The 22,740-nt window shown below is 42.0% G+C and overlaps 1 protein-coding gene across 2 annotated transcripts in view; it reads left to right on the top strand.

The window, feature by feature from the left end:
• The first annotated feature begins 9,224 nt into the window (after positions 1-9,224).
• OSTN (osteocrin) overlaps positions 9,225-22,740 on the top strand; it is a 168,108-nt gene continuing 154,592 nt past the window's right edge. The window contains exons 1-3 of one of the 2 annotated variants that reach the window (XM_068954412.1): positions 11,552-17,400; positions 21,551-21,604; positions 22,338-22,390. The gene's annotated coding sequence lies outside the window, so the exon portion shown is untranslated. Of the gene's footprint in view, positions 9,543-11,551; positions 17,401-21,550; positions 21,605-22,337; positions 22,391-22,740 lie in introns of those variants that run through there. The other variant, XM_068954414.1, reaches the window with a different exon arrangement.

The following is a 22,740-nucleotide window of genomic DNA, read 5'->3' as shown; positions in this document are numbered from 1 at the left end:
TAACATCAGTTGGAGCTGGTAATAGATGTACAAAATAGCCAATTCCGATCTGTTGGGACAAGATCTCTCTCTTCAAGAAAGAACAAATGCAGACTAGCAAGGGCCATTGCTACTCCTATGGCTTCAGCAGAGCTCATTTACTTTTATGACCTGCAGAACTGACACAGGGCTTTGGTTGCTCTCATAATGACTGTGGAGTGAAGACAGATTTCAGTGTGTGCACAGCTATGGGCCTTTGCCCCTAGAGGCCAAGCCCACAGAGCCTGAAGGCATGCTGTACTAAATGAGGTGTCTCTGCAGGGACACAGATACTAAATCTTAGAGCCAATTTCAGTCATAGTACTCTCTCATTTTAAGCATGTTGGTTAGAGCTATCCCCAAGCAAACAAGTTTTGCATCAGAACTAAGTACTGCTTTAGGTCCAGAATAGATTCGTTGCACAGGGCTTGAATTCTGCTCTGTGAGAAGCAGTTAAATCTGTTCATATCCCATCTAAGACTGACTGGTGCAGATGGACGATAGTCTCTGCTCTCTTCTCTAGTACAAATGTATTTGGATATATATTTAGGCTGCTTCTTGCTGCAAAAGGTGCAAAAAAAGGTTCCTAATTCACTTTTTTTAAACATATTTATGTTAATTGTATTTAGAAATATAATTGTATTTGAAGTATACCAATCTCAGCACAATTATACTACCCCCCTTTACCTTATACACTCCTCTCAGGGGATTTGTTAAGGGGTGAGTAGATTTAGTATATATGGAAATTTTCTACTAAATCCTAATAGAAGAACATATTCCTGTAACCTGGTACATCCTACCTTTGACATGCAGCAGTACAAGGAAACCAGGTTTCCTAGGTCTGTAAGTGCAGACCTATTTGTACAACATTTTGTCTTTATCTAGCTAGATGTTTGTATTGTATGTATGTATGTATGTAGATGTGTGTATGAAGGCTGGTGTCATCATGAAGGCAGTGAACAGAGTTACCTAAAGGAAGGCAGGCAAGTCATTTAGTCTCTCTGAACTTCGGTCTATCTTTACTTTAATGACTGCAAAGCTCTGGCACCCAGGAGGTCTCTCCCTTGCAAGTTCCACTGGACATGCCAGTAACGGGACAGTCCCCACATCTGAAATATGGATGAATCACTAACCTGAAAGAACTTAAAAAAAGTTTTATTTCTAACATTAAGAAGAATTTTGAGCTCATTCATCAGACTAGATGCTGATCTTGGAGCATCTGATCTGAGTGTATTTAGAGCAGACATTTTCCCAGGTGATGACAAGACCATGATGAAACCAACAGATGCCAGAAACAGGAAAAACAAAATGCTTCAAGCCCTTAATCTTGTGTAAGTGCCATGTATATACTTGCTTCTCCTGCTCTTGATCCACCACAAATCTGGGCTCTGTGAAGGGTGGGTAGACAATACCCCAGTCAGCATGAGATTATGTCTGAAAGCCACACCAAGCAGCTGAATGGTTACCACACCAGGGTACACGAGAGGGGTGCACCTACAACAGAGAACCATGGCCTGGGATAAGTACATGTCCCTGCTCACCACCAGGTCACCCAGCCAAATTTGGTGCCTGGTGTCCCAGGACGCAGAGAACCTGCAGGTTTGATACTTAAATGCTTGGGGGTTCATGCTAGATGCCGTCACTTATCATGCTATGGCATGGAGAGGCTATGGCTCTAAAAAGACATAATAAATGTTCCATTCATTCTAAAGATGTTAACAAGACACACAAATTTTACAGCATAGTTTGTAGAAAAGTATGACTTTAATTCCTTATAAGATCAACCAGGGTAATGCCAGCACAGGGGACATTACCTTTACATTGGTATGCCTGTAATCAATGTAGTGATTTATATTTTGTTAAAGCTTACTTCCACAATATCATTCAGTCTTGATTTGAAAACTTCAAGGAGTTTTCAAACCCATAACTACTTTCTTCCACTAAATAATCAGCCTCATCCTTAAAATCGTGCTTGATTTTTGTTTTGTCTGGTTTTAGCTTTCAGATAGGGTTGTTGTTTTATCTTTCTCTGATGCAGTTTTTTCCCTGTGAGAATGTTTCAAACAGTTGCCGTATCATTCAGCAAACTATTGCTCATGAGAGATTTTTTTTCTCAAGCCTTCTAAGAGGTTTTGTTTCTTTTCTTCACTGTTTAAATCTTTCAGCATCTTTTTCAGAACGTGGATGGCAGAGACATTACTCCTGTCACCTGGGCAGTGCAAGGAAGTGAAGTCGTTGACCTTCAGTTGCTCACTGCTTTCCACTGATTCTTTTGTTTGCACCACTGCATCTCACTGGGGAATCAGATTTCGTTGCTTGTCCACTGAACGCCTTTTCCAAGGAGGTATTATGGTTGAGGGTGCACCCCGATGCTCTACTGGCATGGTCATACATGGCTTTGTGTTATTCTGCACAGTATCTGCTTGGGATCACTTCATCAAGCAGTTCAGATCATGTTGTATGCTCAGTAAAGTGAGAAATAGTGGTAATACATAATCTTTGTTCCATCTGCCACTGTTATTAGCAAACAATGTTTTATTTATCTCCAGATCAGCCATGAAGACATTGACTCATTAGCAACATCATGCTCAATGAGAAGGTCTCTTGTTTTGAGATCTACAGGTTAATCGAAGAAGAGCAGAATACCTGTCATTACTGTGCACAATGTTTTGCTTACAAAATGCTACCGTTCCTGTGCATCTACCGTTAACAGGCAAGGTGGCATTATCGTTAAAGGAAAAAGGTCATTTGGGAACGTCTGCTTCTACAGAGCCATGTTCTCTGGTTCTTAATTAATTAGGCTACTACCCTGAAATTCTATGTGGGTGGAATTCCACACTGCCTTTTCCATTACTTTGATTCAATCTGGAAATGAGTCTGTAGTTATCCATACAGATTCACAAAGAACCAGGGCTTCCAGTACATAGGCACTCCCATTGTTTTCTTTTTTCTTTCCTGACATCCGAATAGAGCAAAAATAGCACAAGAGGACATCAACGTTTTCCATGAAGCAAACGTTTTCATATCAATCTATGTTCATAATGAAAGGAAAATACTTAATTCCCATTTTAACTTATATTTTATTTAACACAAACATATTTTGAAAATTTTAAAAATAAAGATCAAAGTGCGCTACACCAGGAGTGTCAAAAACATATTGACATTTCATTTCTGCTTTGTTTACAGCATGTTTTGTTGAAACTAATCCCTTCTAAAACACATTCAAATAACATTTTCCTCTGAAAAACAATTTCATTTATAAACATGCCATCAGGTCTACTTCAGTCATCAAACTTGCTCTTTTCTGCGTATTGGCTCAGCATTCTCAGTTTTCAGTATTTGTAATTTCCCAGTATTCTAAGACTCATTAAAGAATTAGGCCAGTGATGCCATGTGCTCCTCAATCAACACTTCAGCAGCTGAAAAGCTTATCTCCAACTACACTCTTACAGCTAGCTGGAATAAATCAACATGTTTGCATATCAGATCATGTCAGCTCCTCAGATCTCATTCATGTTTGTATTTTGGGTCCAAGAACGTGGCTGTGAGTAATTCCTTATTACCTCTTCTCTGTTATATATTGCCAACACAAATAGGGATGTCTCTAAAGGCAGTAATCCATGCCTTCTGCTTTGCTTGCATTATCTTTCAATGCACACTGTTGACAGTGAAAGAAAATACTGCTCCATTCATGCTTAGACTTTAATTGCATGCTACTTTGTAGAGGCAGGCGAGAGGAACATCTATCATTTTGTTTCACATCTCTGACTCAAAAGCATCTGCTTCACTTGTGAGGCACTAGGAAGCAGCTGTTTCCTCCCATTCAGCATCAGCTTCATTGTCCCACGTTCATTTACCTGCACTTAGCATCCTGAGGAATTCAGACAGCATTTCAGCTCATTCACTATACCCTTCAGATATGTACACATGAACAAAAATCAAATACCTGCCTGTTGTCCCCAGATATCAGCGTCTGCTTTGGCTAGTTTCTTCCACTCCAGTGGCACAATGTTGCCAGAGTCCTGGTAAATTGGCTCCTTCTGGGTTCACCCAGCCAACAGTAAATGCCCTGTTGGTCTTGAGCACCATACCACGTTATCCCAGCCTTTGGCAGAGAGCTGGACCAGAATGGAGAAAGTTAGGGCATCTAGGTCATGTTAACACCCTAGCCCCTCAAAGTAGCAACAGATGCCCCATAGGGCTGCTGTTTATGCTACTCTTCTCCTCGTCTGGCCTCATGATTCCTTTTCCCTTGAGCTCTTTGAGGATACAGTTCAATAAATATCAGCAGTGTCAGCAGAGTCCATTCACCTCATTCTAATTTTAAATGTTTACTATTACCATTTTTTGGAACACATGGAAATAATCCCAACTAAACAGGCTGAGTTATAGTTTTCCCTTGGACACTTTGTAGCTTTGCTTTGCCCTGTTCTTTTCAGAGAGCTGGGCATCCTACCACATTCACCTCTCTAACTCGTGCCAGGCTCCCATATGCGAACACTGTTGGGAAAATGTATGGATCTCACTCCAAACCTCACACTTTGACAGCTTGCAACATCTCTTACATAAATTTTATGCCTGGGAAGACCCAAGGGTACTACCTTGTAAACTAGATCAAGATAATTTAGCTTTCCATTTCCATTGCTAGTTTATCTGCCCTTCTTTCTTGTTTGTCTGCCTCTGAAACTTCCTGATGGTTATTGCCAAGTGCACAACAAGCATCCAAATACTTCCAGTTGCTTGATATGCTAATCTGAATATGGAGACAGACTTGATAGGTGGGAACTTACCATCTGGCTGTACTCCAGCCTGCCTGCTTTCTTTGCACTGCCCTCATCTATTCCTCAATGAAGTACAGGCATCTCCCTCTTGCCTTTATTCCCCTGTTATAATAGCATCTAGACACTTCACCTATTTTCATGTGCAGTGTATTTTGTCTCTCTAATCCCTGTAGCTAAGGAAGTGTGTGCCAGGTGTTATACAGATGTCAGGAGCACTCCAAAGAGGCTCTCTTAGCTGCCATATGTAGGCTGACAGTAAAGCTCCTGAAGTCTCTCCAGTTTGGCCCTGCCTATAGTGTAGAGGTCAACACAGCAGATACTTTTGAGCAGGGACTTCACCAGCAAACATGGACCAAATCTATGTGCAAATACTTAACAAAAATAATGCAAGAGCATCCATTCCTAATAGCCTGAGGGTATCACCTCCTTGCACTGGTTGTTTCAGTGGGTAGGTTACAAAGGAGATAGAAAAAGGAAAGAAGATGTAGCAGGAAAAGTGGATCTCATCTTTCCAATTAAAAAGTGGATTCATCCAGGCATTTCCAGTGGTACTTTTATTTATGGCAGAGTCACCTTTTCAGAAAAACAGCACTTGGCAGGCAAATAGCAGCTCTCCAGCACTAGAAAGTGAAGCTCTGGCCACTCATTTCACATACAGGTAGCTCTTGTTATCTCTTGTTTAACCAATGCTTCTACTGAGATACTAGAATAGAAAGAGCAGGATCTAGGACTATAGTTGAGAATTCACAGCCGCCGGACTTGCACCTTAACAGTATTTCCCACTACCTGCTATCACCTTTATAACCCAATTGGAATAACTACTGCAGTATTTGGTTTTTATTGCTTTCCTCTTAGGTTGGCATCTGGCCTTTCTTTTTAAATACCATGTGCTGTAATCTCCTCCCATTCACAACTATGGATAGTTAGCAGCTCTCCCTACTTCTAGCCTCTGGCAGAAAGTGCAGAGCAGAAAGGAATAAATATTACACAGCAGTTATATTACTATTTTCCTTCCTTTCAAAAGATAAAATATCAGAGAAAGAGTACTAATATCTAAGAGTACTAAAAAGAGTACTAAAAACATAGCTGAAAGGATCAGCTATCCTTTCCCTCCATCTCTTTACATTTCATTATCTCAATTGTCTATGTACCATCATCCTCCAAACGTACCCCCCCCCCCCAAAAAAAAAAAAAAAAAGCCAAAAGGGGGAAGTTATTCTCTGTCATTAAATAACATTGCCAGCAGGGGGAATCCTTACAGCAAGTCCTACCTTCAACACCTCCTTTATTGCCTCAGGCAACTCCCTTATGGTTCACCTCATTAACTAATTAGTCAATACATACTAATTAGACCGGCTATGTTTGAAGAACAAAACCAGAGATGGACTGGGTTATATCAATCACCACACGTGTCTGTGGAGTCCTTAAGGTTAAGACTGTAGCAGCTGCTTTGGAAGCAAGAAGTGGAAATGAAAGTTGTGGGAGATCTCTCCCTATGGCTCACTGGAGAGTCTACTATAGTTTGCCTTAAGAGAAATATTTAAATACTTCCAGATACCTTACTCTAGATGATTGCCTGCAGTTACATAGTTACTTCATAGCAGAATGGAAAGTTGAACTTTTGCATCCAGTAAACACCTTGTTCTGTTAAAATGCAGCTTCTGCTAAGGAAAAGTGGAAGGTAAGTAAGTCAGTGCTTTGCCCTACCATTTCCAAAATGAGCTCCTTTGAGTGTTGGGGGTCCAGATTCCCAATGTTTGCAAAACTGACTAGATAGGTTGCCCTCTCCTGTGTATCCTCAAGTCCTGTTGCATCCCAAATGAATATTTTAACTAGTGAGCTCCGTAGTCCTTAGAACTTTCTCTCCCTCTCCAGCTTTTTGTGAATCTCATCAACCCCATTAAGCCACCCTAGACTAGCTGTCACAATGCACAGATTATTCTGAACATACAGTCTGGATCAACCCAAAACAATTTTTCTTGTGATTTTTCTGACTGACTCTTTTTTTTTTTTTTACAGATCCTTTTCTCTTGGCCATAGGTTCTGGTAAGAGATGCATGCAGAATCTTGCAAAGGTCTGGCATCGTATTCCTGATTTGCTCTGCCCAGAAGTAGAGAATCTGTAATTGATAAATACATGTGAAAATCTGCAGCTAGTTTTTACTGTTAGTGCCTTTCCCCACTGTGCCATCAACTGAAGCTAGTGCAGGCTGATTACTATATGGGGAGTTTATTACACTCTTCTGAAGCTCTTGCAGGGTGGGGGATGTGAATGAGTTATTTTGTCTTGCTCTGCCTCTTCAGAGATGTCTGTGAGGCATTGGGCTCTTAATATATGGTTTCACATAGAAGGATGATAGGTTCAATTTTTCCCTTGTTGCTGGAGCCTCTGGCAACTGCACTTCCCTGTTAACCCTTGCCATGTTTCCAAGGCAGGACAATAATTTACAGAGATTATGGTGTTTTCCACAGACAGAATCAAACACTGTTCCCTCAGGTCCAGGCTAAAAGTAAGGTTATCCTCAGTGAAAATGCAACCAGCAGCTCACCCTTCCCTCTGCATTAAGCAAATGTAACAGAGATATAAATGGCTAGCAGGGGAGCAGCAAAGGCTTGACTGCAGAGTAACCTGCTCAGACCACACCTGCTTACATCCACCTTTCATGGGCACTGGGTTCACGCACATTTCTAAAACAGGACAGCACACCTTGCCACTCTGATAAGCAGCTCTTCTAAGAAGACTTGCTTGTTCTGGACACGTTTTCATGGAAGCTTCAGGTCCTATTGCGTTAATGTATGTTTCAGGAGTGCTGTGCCATTTGCTCTGTCCTTAGGATGGGGGCTCTTCTGGGCACCTCCACCTACTTTACACACAAACACGCACACTTCAAGCTGTCCAATTTATCTCAAGAGAGTGGAAAGAATTTGCTAAAAATATTTATGCAGAAGTTATTTATGGCCTAGCCCACATCAGCCCCGTGGCAGCCATTACACAATGCTGCACAAAGAAGCCCTTATCTGGAGGGGCACAGCCAGTTTTACAGCTCACAAGTTACCAAGGAGCAATCCTACTGGCTTTTGATTCAAATTCTAGGAATTTCAGGTCTGGACCTTCAAACTGTTGGACGTGAAACCTCATCAAGAGCTTTATATCCTAACATCTCCCAAATCAGTTGGAGCTGTGGTAGAAGGGAACAGAAAATGCTAGAGCACAATTCCAAGACATGGCACCTTTCCACCATGAGGTTGAGGTAGGCAAAGCATGTCTCACTAACTGGAATTTAATTCAAGATTATCATTATTTTTATTTTCACTGTCTAAATTTTAGAGAAAGAATCACAACAGCCTATGGAACAGGGAAGGAGACTTACCCCTCGGCTGACAGTACCCGCAGTGATAGGCACAGAAATAAGATCTGGGTTGCAAGTACAACCCAGGCTGCTAGAATGCTAGGAGGCTTTTGGCCCAAGTCCTAATAAAACTATGAAGAGTTTATAAAATCCTTATACTCTTCTGTGTTTAGGTTTGAAGAACCAAAGTCACTCCAAATTCAGTGCAGGGGAAATCCAGCCTTTTGTTTTGGGCTGTCTCCACCTTCCTATGGCTTCTTTTGATTACATTTATATTCTGCAGTGGCCTCATGGGTATTGATCTTTAAAGGTCTGTACTAAAATTTCCAGCCTGAGCTGTTATGGTGTGGACATGACAAGCAAGCTTATGGAAGAAAGAAACTAGAGTGTACTTTTGATATAATGGCACTGGTGGGATGCAAAAGTAATAGAGGAATTACAGGAAGCTTAGCATTTCTCTGCCCTGTTGCTCACTACTGATGCCTGTGAGTCAGCTATGATGAGGGAATAGTTCCTTAGTTTACTTATGAGATGAGATGGCAGAAGGAAAAGAGTACTGAAAGAGTATTGAGTACTGAAGTCAAGCTAAGATCATACACATCAGTTTCCCCTTGCCCATCAGGTCAGTCATCTTATCAGGGAAATCAAATTGGTTTGACACATTTGTTCTCATCAAATCCCTGGTGACAGCTCCATATAATCTTATTATCCTTTTGGTACTAACAGCAGGATGCTCAATAATCACTAGCATGTCCTGGGTCCTGGAAAGGCTAATCCCTAGAGCTGTTTTTTGCCTCCCTTTTAGGATAGGCATTATACTTGCTCTTCTCCATTTCTTTGAGACCTCTGCTGTCTTCTGTGCACCCTCAAGTGCAGTCCCTAATGGTTCAGAGATTTAGTTCAGCTCATTCCTTAAGCAGTCTAGGGGGAATTTCAGTAGCCCTTGCCAGCTTGAACACACAGTATTTCTTTAAGTCTGGATATTTCTTTAACTCATTGTGACACTATGCTGCTTCAGAGTAACCTATTCCCCTTACTACAATTAACTTGATTAATTCCGCGGTCAGAATTAACTTGTTTGTGAAGAATGAAACAACAATCATTTTGAGCACTTCAGCTTCTTCGTGCTTTCCACTGTATGCTCTTCTTCCTCATTAAGTAATGTGCCAGTAGTTCCTTTTGTCACAATCTGTTCCTCTTTTCCATGCACCTCCGTTTCCATTCTTGCTGATGGCCAAACCAGGGCACTGCTTTCACTGGACTTTTCAGAGAAAAAATGATACAAAGAAACCTTCAGAGCTGGAGAATTGGGCCAGATGTGCTAAAAACACTTGTCAGCTCCCGGGCAAATCTTCCTGGCACGGTAGGACTTTGCCAGTAGCATTTGATACAGGTGAGTTCTTGGCCTTTTATGCATTTGCATTTTGTTTACTCGTTTTCAGCCTAGTCTTACCTCGGGTGGCTGTCCAAGTCTGCCCTGCACTTCTGTACAGACGGGACTGCAGGGTAATCCCCATATGTTTTGCACACAGGACACGTCTCCAGATGACATGGGCAAGAAACCACCCCCCATTTGAATGCACATCTGGGAACTGAGAAGCAATTGTTTCTTATTAACCCTTCCCGTTGCTTCCAGGCATTTCTGAGTTGCTTTCCTACTGGAGGGTTATCAGCTGCTGCTTCGTATGTTTGGAAAAAAATATCAAATTTCTTTTCCTGATGCTTTTCTACCTCTTGCAACTGTTAAGGAGAGCAAAGAAACGGGATCCCCGAAGGTCAGATGACTGAGTTCTAGTTTTCCAAGTCTAAATTAGTTGCTAACTACTAAGATCAGTAGTAAACTCATGCAAGAGAGGTTATCATACATCTGCTGCTGTGGTTTTCCTTCCTCTGAAGCATTTGGTTATTATCAGAAGCAAGATCTTGAACACTTGGTTATAGGTTATAGAACAGTCACTCCTATGTCTCTAAAGGGTCAAAAAACAGGAAGCAAATTTAAAAGCCTCAGAATCGTTGTGTTTTAACCAATCATGATTTTCACACTAATCTCCTGATTTTAAAAGGACTGACTGCATTAGTTTATAGTGCTTGAGGGTGGTAATGCTCAGCATAGGTAGGCATCTGTGTGCACTGTAGTTAATAGTGGAAGCAGGTAAACAGTTTGCCCATATAAGAGCAGCCCATGACTTACAGCTACATTCTAGGTGTTTTTATTAATTTTTAACATTACTTTTGGTGCTTATAGCAAAACCAGGGCCATTCTCAAAAATGAACTGCTTTTAGACTTGACTTGCCTGATGCCATCTAGTGGCTCCTTGAAGAGAGTAGCTCTTGGAGAGGAGAGCACAAAACCTGAAAGATCACAAACTATCTTTTGCAAAACGGGCACTGCAAGTAATAGCTATTCTGGCAGTTTCAAAGATAAAATTGGACGAGACTGCTCCTAATTATCTACTGTCATTAATAAATCCACCACATTCACAGGAGAGCCTCTGCATAGACCCAGCTCATCAGAGACTGGCAGATTGGCCAGCTATAGCCTTAAAAAGTATGGCATGAAACAATCTGTGAAAGTGAATTCCTCATGAAAAAAACATAAAAATACAGACTTCCTTAAAAACTTCTTAATAACTTCCTTAAAAAAAAGAAAATAGCTGGCTGTGAAGCTCTGAGCAGCCAGCACGGATATAGAGAAAACACCCAGACAACGATTTCAAACACAGTTACAGATTTCTTATGAGTCCTTCCCAGCTTCTTCCAAAACCTTCTGCAGTACGTTATTATACATGATTTTTCAACAGGAGCCAAATGTTTCTACCCTACCAAGAGTTGACGATGCTGACTTGCAGCAAAACTTAATTATGACTAAGTACTTAGGTGCAGTTGTAGACGCCATAAAACCCAAATGAAATATAATTTGAAATCAGAAATGGAGTAAGTCATCTAATGCAGCCTCTTTTCTTCTATTCATGAATTAGCTGAGGCAGACTTCATTTTTTACTGAGTCCAGTGAGTGGTTTGAGAGAGTGGCTTCCAGCCTGCCTGGAATTTTCATGTTAATACATATCTGCACAATGCTCAGCATTGTGTCTGGGCTTTAGTTTTCCATCAAAATTCGTTTATAATCCTTTTTTTTTTTTTTAAATTTTTGATTTAGTGAACTTTAGGACTCAGTATCTTTTTAATCTTCTTTTTTGTGTATTTGAGAAATCACTAATATTCATTCATCAGACTATCTAGATTTATATATTTAGAGTTTCTATAAATGACTAATTTATATATAAAAATAAAAAAGTTGGGTTCTTTTCCCATCGTATTATTATAACCCTATTTTCTGATCACAAGAATTCATTGTGCAAAGCTTTCCAAATAGGATAGACTCATTACTTCTACTGTAAGGTTGTCAAGAATTTGATTTCTTTCATTTCAGTGATACTGAGGAATCTAATTCCATTAGCTTTCCTGGATTATCTGTAGTAAAATCTTTATAATTTAGCAAAAACAGACTAACATTTTCAAAATTTAAAATATTAGTGTTTATTTTTATGCTTAAAGGAAAAGTTTGTTTCTGAATAGTATTTTCAGGCAATTTGCTTTCCATACAGCTCAGCTGTCTCAACTATCTAGATATCCTCTCTAATCACTCTCTTCTCCCGCTGCTGTTTAAACAAAAATCAGTGCTATTTTTTTTCCCAACCAAGCTCTTTGAATAGTCTCTCACACAGACTATAGATCACAAAGTCTATGACCCCATAGATCCCAAATATGAGCTCATGTTCTGATGAACTGCCAATTGTTTCCAAGGGGTTTGCAGGCAACATGGTTTTAGAAAGGAATGTGGAGCGGCTATTTTTGCTTCCATTATTCCTCCATTCCTTTTTCCCCCAAATAGCCTTTTTTCAGTTCCAGTGCATGTGCAGACTAGAAATAGCATCAGCCCTGGAGGATTTTCCTTTACAAGTCACTCAGACATTCATTCCCCAATTTAGGGTGTCTGTTCTGAACTTTTCGGGATAGCGTCTCCTTCCCCTATCACTGCCACATGCCTCCCATACACAAGTAATGACCAGGCTGCCTCGGGAGATTGTTAATCTCAGTTAGGTCAAACAAAGTCAGAACAAGGCCCCTGCTTTCCTGTCAGCCAGTAGATGTAGCAAGGGGCTGATTTTATTAATCAGAAGAGACGGTGCAAAATTCCCTGTTTTCTGCTTAATAGTCGCTAGAGGGCAAAGCAGGTCTCTGTAAGGCGATCCTACAGCCGGGAGGAGGTTTACCTGATGTAGCTTTGGCTAGGGGGCTCTGGTGTGGGGCCTGTGTGCAGGGACAGAACTGGCTATGTCCACCCTGACTTTTGTGGGGGCAGCCAACTGGAGACCTCCCTGTGTGCTGGCAGAAGCCAAGCAGCATCCGCAGATTACGTGGATTAATTACTAGGATTAACCAGATTTACCTGATTTGGGGCACAGTCAGTTTTGCCTAGAGGCAGCAATTCTCATGTGTTTCTGGTTTTGCAGGACAGTGTTGGCATATTTGATCTTGTTTTGCTTCTATAAGAGCATCTATGTAAGGTCAGGCAAGGGTACCTGTAGCCCAGCATCCATTTAGTCAGGTGTCTCATAGTGTCTGATAGCGGATTGCAAGGGAAGAACATATTGAGCTATTTCCTCGGAGTAATCTCCCAGCCAACTGTGGTCTGTTGCTCAGAGACTTTCGGAGCCGGGCCTGTGATCTTTGTAGTTAATGCTCTTGACGAAGCTTTCTTCTTGAATTTATCTGACGGCCTTTTGCAGCAGCCTTTTGAGATCTACAGTGTCCTTGGTCAGAAGGCCCAGCGTTCAACTGGGCACTGTGTGAAAAGGTACCTCCTATCTGTTTTGAATATGCTGCTTGATCCTTTCATACCACATCCCCATGCTGGTATTAGGAAAAGCAAAAAGCTGTAGTCACCTTTTCATCCTCAGTAGGCCCGTCATGAATTGAAGTAGCTCTGTGATATTCTCCCTCAGTTGTTTCTCTTCCAGATAAAAACTCCTAACACATCTGCATATGGGGTTTGCACATTCACTGAGGCATTCATCCTACACTGCAGATCAGAAATCACCCCTTGAAATGAGTGTGGGTCTAATTGGGTAAAAGTGGAATGAGAAGGCAGAGTGAGGGATTTAATCCTGGGCAGATGACAATTCCAGGAGCAATAGAATATTCTTCTTAGCATGGCTGCAACTCTAGCATACTGAGAAAACCCAGCTGAGCACACCTAAGCCACGAGAATAAAAGGTGTCAATGAAATCTCAGCTCTCAAATGTGTAAGAATACATCCTGTTGATATAGGCCCAGAAGTAAGCTGCTTGTCAGCGCTCACTAAAAAGCCTTTGGAGAGTGTCTATGAAGGAAGAAACCCTGACTTTAAACCTGAGGGCTGGGCTTCTGATCTTTCCAGATTCTCAGCATCTCAGTGAGCATTAAGGCTCCCAAAGTTAAGAATAGAAGTGTTTCAGAGTTTCCAAATAATCAGTGGATTTCTAGATCTGCTGACCAAAAGAGACCTCAGCCCAAACTGTTCCAGTTTTGGAACAAAGCCTGTGCTTTGGCTGAAACACTTAAAAATCTTTCACTGTTTTCACAGACCTGAAAATCCATTTTTCAGCCAACTCTGCTACAAGCTTTTAAGTACTAAGAGTCAAATCAATACCTTCATTCAATCCCCATCACTCCATGCTCTCCCACCTACATTTCTCTTGCTCGCATGGGGAGTGGAGGCCACCATGGGTCAGCTTATACAGGAGAAATGAAGTTTAGCTATCAATCAGCCACGTGCCAATAACTGGTACACCTATACCTGGTGCCATGCAGAGAGACTGAGCGTGAGATGGAAAGGGTCTACATTTAGTTGGCAAGAGATTTCATGTGAGCAGCAGGGCTTCCCTTTCCAGAGTGCAAGAATATTTTTTTTCTTGCACAGGAGAGGCTTTTCAGGCTGTAGTGCTTCACCCCTGAGATGTGGAGTCGGCTCATAAATAGCACCTTAGGCAAGTCATTACATCTGACCTTGAGCCAAAATCAACAAAGCTTATGCTTGAGCCTTGCTCCTGAGAAATGATAATTACTTTTCAAGTTGTGCAAATGCCACATACATTTGCAAATGTATGTGCAAAAGCCATTTAGCTGAGATTTGTTATTATCTTGAAATCTCTGAAATGAGGAGGGTACATGTAATGGCCGTGGCAGTTCAGTGACAACCCAAATGAGCATGGAAGGGCCAGGACGAGCCAGTCAGTGTGACTGTGGATTTACACCAGCTGGGCACCCAGCTCCAATTCTCATTTTCACCAGAGACTGGTAGGCTTCCCACTGTACAGTCCAGGAGGCGCAGGGTGGTGCCAGAGCCGTGGAAGTCCACAGCATCTACTGATCCTCTCATTGGAGCTAGTCTGCAAGGAGAACAGGGATCTAATGCTACATTTTTAACTTCCCTGTTTATAATGAGACATCTGAATGCCTAGTGTGGACTTTAGGATTGCTAAACAGCCACAGCTCACTCTGAGGACAGGGACAATTGTAAATTCTTACCACTTCTGGAAAATGGACCATTAAGTAGTACAGCATTAGCTGCCTTATTTCAGCTAACCAGGTTGAATAAATTTAACTGTTGAAAGGCAAATAGAGGCTCAGATTAGCACTAAATGCAAACCGGCTGGCCATGGAGTTCTTTCCTGCTATACACATGGCACTGCAGCAGCATACGCAAGCTGGGAGTCTTCAAACATATGTCATGAAGTCTACACTTGCATTTAATAATCTGCCTTCCCAGGAAGCATTAGATCTTTTCAGAACTCATGTTTTGAAAACATAGAGGAGGTCCACAGACCCACAGGACTTCTGAACGTGGGAATCAAAATTTTTCATTTTTACACCATTGTTTCGTAATTTTCAGGTTGGAAGGTCATTCGAACAGTAGCTCTTAGCATCCTGCTATGAAATGGGCTGACTGTTGCCCCTTTTGGAGGCTGGCTATCCACAGGAAAAGGATCCTGCTTCCCCTTCTAAGTGACCATCAGTATGCCATGACAATGAGAGTGACCATACTGACCCTGTCCAGAGGCCTGTCTATCCCTATGTGCTGTCTCCAGCAGTGACAAAAGCAATCTCAAGGAAAGTGTGTAAGAACTTGGCAAGGATGTACGACTCTCCTAACTCCAACAATATTCTACTCAGGAGCTACCAGATCCAGAAGGATTTTCTATGTCTTCAGTAACCCTCAATGAATTTCTCTTCTAGGAACTTGTTCTGTCCCCCTTGATCTCATGCAGACTTTTAGCATTCACAGCATCCTTGCACATGGATGGGCTGTATGAACAGGTATGAGGGACAGTTGGAAGCAGCATGAGAAAGAAAGTTGACTCTATTCTGCTTTAGGTTCTCCTTGATGCAGCTCTAAGGAGACCTTTTTCCAGCTTGCTAGTTCCTTGCCACACCTTGGGATTTGCTAAAACAGTTTCTGAAGAATCAGGAAATCAGAAAAAAATATTAGTGAAGTATTTAGCACGAATGTGAGTAAATGAAGCCAACTGTGGAACTATAAAATGACTCCACCCAAACCCGCATGTGTTCCATAGATCCCGGAAACAAAACTGAAGGCTCAAATAGCATCATTGTACTACAGTGAGTTCTCTTTTTTGAAACATTTAATGATAAATGTTTAAACAGCTGCCCTCATAAGATTTAGGGAAGGAGAGCAGTAAGGCATTGTCTTGTATTAAAGCCACAACTGGAGCTTGGCCAGAGCTGAAGAATTTGTAGGTGACCTGAGTACATTTTTCATGCATTTTGCTGAATCCCCTGCATGGCGTAACTTTCTCTGTGGGAGATTTAGCCAAACAGTCCAAAGAAAAGAAAGAAATGTGGACAAACCAGCTTCTGTGATTTATTGCCTCAAAGCCATTCACCGGAGATTGTCCCAGCTGGGCATAAACTACATATTTCCTACTTCAGTGGTGGGGAAGGAGGGTACTGGATGCACATATTGCCCAGATAGAGATCTCTATTCTTTAATTTATCTCATACGCTTAGAACAAATGAATAGTAGTGTTGATCTTATCCCCTGCTTAATTTCTTGTTTATTTTTTTTTCCTTATTCCTTCTCCTCTGCCTTTAACTACCACCTCCAAGGTCAGGTGAGATTAACAGAAAGAGGAATAGGCCCATCCGTTATTCAATAAGATGGGAAGTTTCTTACATTAGTTCTATATGTGGCTGGAGGGTTGATAAAACAGATAAATCAGCAATCTCACAGCTCAAGGCAGAGCAAAGTTTATTCATCTCAGCTCCCTAGTAACCGTAATGTCTAGTCTGGTATGATCCCAAAGAATACAAATATTCAAGGAATATATTTTTCTCTTAGCACTGTTAATTATGTTGTTCTCCCTAAATATGGATTGAGATTACAAATCCATCAATTAGAACCGTTGTGAAGACCTGAGTGTGTGTTTCACTCATTAGTGAACTCATTAGTGTTTCAGTTCAGACCAGGAGCTCACTTTGGAAACAAATTGGTTTGCATTGTGGAGACATCTTAAGAGTGCTTGAGTTAGTTTCCTTTCAGAGGAAAATAAAGTGGAAGATGTGCTGCCCTAATCAATTCTCTAATCTTTTCTAGTCACTACTGGGCAGTCAGTCACTAGGCACAAATTGTGGATAGCATGAATTTAAAAAATAATGAACCTAACCCTGAAATGCATATATTATGGAGGTGAGGTCTTCAGTATAAATTATTTCAGTCCATAGCTCTGCTCTTCTTGGCCCATGCTGCCTTCTAATGTGGACATAGCCTCAGAAAACCCCAAGGTCAATTAACCTGAAGGTTTCATGGCTAAGCAATTTTTGCATAAACCACAAAGTAACAGTAAGAAATTAAGCGAGTCAGAGTTCAGATTTGTCTGGTCCTTCAAGCTGTGTGTCACCTATTTATCTGCCAGACATATGAAATGCAACTATTTTTTGTTGTGACAGATATGAATTGCTAAAAAATGAGTGTTCTTTTTTATTTTGCTACTAATAAAATTCTTATTTGTTCCACATGCTGAATTGTTGGGGCCTTGGAAACCCACTCTGAAAAAGGAGCAAACCTGGGTTCCCTCTGGTGGACCTGCATGTGCCACAGGCCTCAAGAGTAGATTGCTATTGTACCAAATTTCACACCGCAATACGTTTTTCACTGGGAAGGGACTTGCACATCCCTGCTGCTGTATATGGTGAGTGCATACTACAGTGACATGTGATACAATAAATGATACACAGGAATATAAAACTGTGCTCTTCAGTCCAACCTCAGAGAAGCCTGGACAGTACAGGTACAAGAGTTCATGAAATGAAGAGACTGGGTTGTTGTCTGCTGCCCAGCTCACATTACCCAGTGTCAATGCACAAGGACAGCAGCAATGCTAGGTGGACCGGGACTGTTTGCTCTGCAACCCACCAAGGGCATTCCCTGGTAGCTGATTTCTCTTGCACTACCTGGTGCTTATCACCAATCCCTCTGCTCTAAAAACAATCACTCACTTCATCCTAGACCATAGGAAACCTTTCTTTTAGCTTCTGGTTGTAGAGTTCCACCGAAATTTTTTTGGAAAAGGAGCTGTATTTTCCCTTCACTGCCATATTAATATATCACAATTCCCAAATATTGCTGCAGGTTGCATTTCTCTTTTTTTCTGCTGGCAATATACCCAGAAAGCCATTTAACATGGAGGCATTTGTTTTCTTGGGAGCAGTTCTACACACCTGCAGCACAAGCATCTCAGCACTGCCAATGGCCAGAGATTTCACTCCGCCTTTGGCCTTGGGGCCAGTGACCCACTGAGCACCACACGAACACAAATCCCCATATTTGCTCACCTCCCACACCCTTCACCTCTGCTGCCACTTCAGATGACTGTAATTAAATCCTTCGTTTGCCAGAGCTGCTTAAGGTACAGTAATTAGAGCTTTACAGGGGCACAGAGGGTGCTGTATGACTGAGCCTGAGCTGTCAGGAGTGGGATTAAGTGTTCTTTGCCATCACACCTGAGCCAGCCAATTCTCTTCACACCAGCCTCCTGCTCTCACCTAAATGTGCTCACTTTGCTTTTGCTGGTGACAAAGAAATCAAACCAAATCATGTGAGACTGTTTCTTTTGAAATGGAAAGAAGAGAACCGAGTGAGACTATATGACCCACATCTGATCCTCAAGAAGCAGCCCATGTGCAGCCTAGGGGATAGGTAGCAACAGCCCTGCAGCATGTCCTGCTCCAAGCTGAGTCAGAGGACATGGAGGTGAAAAAGCAGATGCTACCTCTTCCACCTCACTACCCTCTATGATTAAATGTCCTCCAGAAGTGTGCCAGGAGGATCATTTCGTTCAAGTATTGGCAAGATCTCTGAGCTTACAGTGGCTGATTATGAAAGGTTTCTTGGTTTATTCTTTGGGGATTTCCATAAAAAAACTTCATGCAAACTTCTCTCTCTCCCTCTCTGTCTCTGTCTCTCTCTCTCACAAATGCACACACACACACACACACACACACACACACACACACACACACACACAGAAAGATGTTAATACCCCACCTTACGTCAATCACCATTTAAATAATAAGAGAATCACTTTATCTTAAAATTTTACACATAAGCAACCCAGCTCCAGTCACCATGAATGAAGCTCCTGATGATGCGGTAAATTAGAACAAAACTTGGTGTCTAGCTCTGCTATACACTTTTTGTTAAAATGTTTTATAATTAAAAAAGGCAAATAAATAAAATGTGTTCTGGCAAAGGTTAGTAGTTCTGATCTTCTACTGAAAAATGTTTTTCAGTTAAGAGACCACTTCTTCAATAACTTAAAATTGTAAATGCTATTTTCTCAGAACTTTTAAGAAAAATACAGGCAATTAAAATGTAAAAGATTTGTAACACTTCCAACAAAATGATATCCTATTGGATCTACTTTGTTCTCCTTTGTTTTTTAATCTATGCAGTCTGATGTCACAGAATTACAGAATGGTTTAGGTTGGGAGGGACCTCTGGAGATCATCTAGTCCAACCTCCCTGCTCAAGCAGGGGCCTCTAGAGCGTATTGCCCAGGATCACGTCCAGACGGGTTTTGAATATCTCCAGGGAAGGAGACTCCACTACCTCTCTGGGCAACCTGTTCCAATGCTCTGTCACCCTCACAGTGAAGAAGTTTTTCCTCATGTTCAGACGGAACTTCCTGTGGTTCAGTTTGTGCCCGTTGCCTCTTGAACTGTCACTGGGCACCACGGAGAAGAGATTGGCCTCATCCTCTCGACAACCCCCCTTCAGATACTTATACACGTTGATGAGATCGCCTCACAGTCTTCTTCCTCACAGGCTGAACAGGCCCAGCTCTCGCAGTCTTTCTTCATAGGAGAGGTGTTCCAGCTCTCTAATCATCTTGGTAGCCCTCCGCTGGACTCTCTCCAGTAGGGCCATGTCTCTCTTGTCCTGGGGAGCCCAGAATTGGACCCAGTACCCCGGGTGAGGCCTCCCCAGGGCTGAGGAGAGGGGCAGGATCACCTCCCTCGACCTGCTGGCAACACTCTGCCTAATGCACCCCAGGAGATCATTGGCCTTCTTGGCCACAAGGGCACATTGTTGGCTCATGCTTAACTTGTTGTCCACCAGCACTCTCAGGTCCTTCTCGGCAGAGCTGCTTTCCAGCAGGTCAACCCCAGCCTGTCCTGGTGCATGGGATTATTTCTCCCTAGGTGCAAGACCCTACGCTTGCCTTTGTTGAACTTCCTGAGGTTCCTCTCCGCCCAGCTCTCCAGCCTGTCCAGGTCCCTCAGAATGGCAGCACAGTCTTCTGGTGTGTCAGTCACTCCCCTCAATTTAGCGTCATCAGCAAACTTGCTGACAGAGTGAGGGTGCACTCTGTCCCTTCCTCCAGGTCATTGATGAATACATTGAACAAGACTGGACCCAGGACTGACCCCTGGGGGACACCGCTAGCTACAGGCCTCCAACTAGACTCTGCGCCATTCACCACAACCCTCTGAGCTCGGCCATCCAGCCAGTTCTCAATCCACCTCACTGTCCACTCATCTAGCCCATACTTCCTGAGCTTACCTACGAGGATGTGATGGGAGACAGTGTCAAAAGCCTTGCTGAAGTCCAGGTGGACAACATCCACTGCTCTCCCCTCATCTACCCAGCCAGTCATTCCATCATAGAAGGCTATCAGATTGCTCAAGCGTGATTTCCCTTTGGTGAATCCATGCTGAAAGCACTGAAGTGCTTTGCGCATCAGTACCAATAAAACCCATTGTCTATCCTCTCTGGTGTACTCTTCAGAGGTCAATGTATATAACTGCAATAGTTCTTTCGGAAATGGCTGATGTTGGGGCTTCATCCTTTTCTAGATAATCTCCATAGGAGCCTTACCCTTTGTTTGCCCACCCTTTTCCCAGGCCTTTGAGGACATTCTTTACATGGAAAAAAAGGCTGATAGAGAAAGAATTAATCAGTCAACGTGTACTTTTCTTAGACGGATGAGATTTCTATATGGAAATATCTTACAAACATAGCCCTTGAAACTCAACATAGAGCCTTTAGATTTAGCGGCATATTCAACTTTAGCAAAAATCAGTGAATGCAAATAGTCCTGAGGTCTGTTTTGCAGCTAATACCTGACGTACTGCTTCTGCAAATATTTTGGTTTATAACTGACTGAAAAGAGAAATGCATCCTGCAGCATTTCCTGTATGCATCCTGCTAACTTCTGCAGCCCAGGAGGTTTCCACCCACGGTTTCCCAACTGAGCTTCTCCTGGTCTGCTCTTATCCTGTGGAGAGATTACAGCACCATACTGGCCACAATTTCCTTTACCTAACAGGTGATGATAATACTTTACTTCACAAATTAGCTGTTTCTTAAGATATCAAGAGAATAAATAACTACTATAGCTGGAGGGAATTAAATGTTAGGAGAAGGAGGGGAGGGCAGAGAGCAACTTTGCAGACAAATCCTCCACACTGTTGAATCATTTCTGGCAGAGAAAAAAAGCAAACATCAGAAAAGTCATGCTCCAGTTCTCCACTGTGGCATTATCTTTTTCCTTTTTTTTTTTACGGGTTCAAAATGCCTACAAGTATGCTGCCCTCCTTGAAACAGCCTCCTTCGAAATTAGGTGTACATTTCAAAGACTGTGTACAATATAACTCTTTGTGTTTGGCTTGGAGAAATATTTGTAGGAGTGAAAAAGAAAAAGGAACTTCAGTACCTGGTAGTAATCAAACGTTCCACCACTGCCTGACCAAAACACATTGAAAATAAGGACTGATCTTGATCATGCTGGACAGGAGTAGCATTTTATGACCTTGGAAAAGATCTGGATCTCTTTACAGGGCGCTGTAAAATCAGACACCCCCAAGACCTGTCAGATACACTTCAAGACATGGGTAAGTTCACATTTGTGAATGTGACGATGACACAGAGATGACAGGGAGGACCGGTTTCTCAGCGTCTATCCCAAGTCCTGGGCAGGGTCCTCAGTTCCATATGGCTGGCATGGCTGTACTGCTGGCTGGGCATTTACTAGATAATTGGCAGTGGTGCTGCACCTGCACAAAGAGTTGTTGCAATTACATAGTGTCTTATCTGATAACTTCGCCTTCCTGTTCCCCCCTAACTTTGACCTCTGTTTTTCCTCTCATATCCTCTGTAAGTCAGAAGAATACCAAGGTATCCCATTCGTATAGATGGGGACCTGAGGCCCAGACAAAAAGAATTAGAGACTGCTCAAACATTGCCTCCAGTTTATTCACTAGAAGTAACTTCACAATATCTACTAAAGTTACTGCTGATAAAAAATAAGGTTTGTTTTTTTAATTCCAAACTTTGCTACTTGACATTAGCCCCTTCTTTTTATTCTTATTTCCCCACTTGAGTCCGATACTTGCAATATAGGACTTCTGGTGTGCTGGTAGGAGGAACAACGATGCGCTCACCTCCTAATGACACACTCTACTAGCTCTAAATTCCCCAGGCAAATCAGGGAGGACAGCTGATTCTGCCTGGCTTTTGTTTGCTAAGCAGTGCACTGATGAGATTGATTAGCTCAAATAAGTGGGTAGGACTGGACTTTCTTAATATATATTTGTTTTTTCCTCATTTCTTTTCATTTGGTCTCAGGTACCAAAGCCTGCCAAACCCGTTACCATGATGATGAATATACTGAAGTCCTGGTAAATTAGAATTAAATGTGTGTAATTTTTGTAAGTTGAGACACTATATACAAGAGAACTGTAACCCTAGTGTAAATAGCTATCAACCCACTTTTGTTTGTGTTTCGGTCCAATTGTCGAAGTCTGTTGTGCCTCATTTTAAAAATATTACCTGAGCTAAGCTGATGCCAGGCTGCATCTCTCTTCATTCAAAATGTCTAAGTAGCACATACCCAGATAAGGAGAACAGAATAGGCACTTAAGTTGTGTATTGCCCAAAGCTTTGATTCCCTACTCACCCAGTGCTCTGTCACTTCGTGCTTCAGCTGGGCCAGGGATGAAACATATCTGGATTCAGTGTCTTGTTCAGG

Source organism: Struthio camelus, chromosome 9 (genome assembly GCF_040807025.1).
Source record: "Struthio camelus isolate bStrCam1 chromosome 9, bStrCam1.hap1, whole genome shotgun sequence".
In the NCBI taxonomy this organism is placed as follows: Eukaryota; Metazoa; Chordata; class Aves; order Struthioniformes; family Struthionidae; genus Struthio; species Struthio camelus.
The sequence above is the reverse complement of the archived record's forward strand: the minus strand, read 5'-3'. Positions and strand labels throughout refer to the sequence as shown.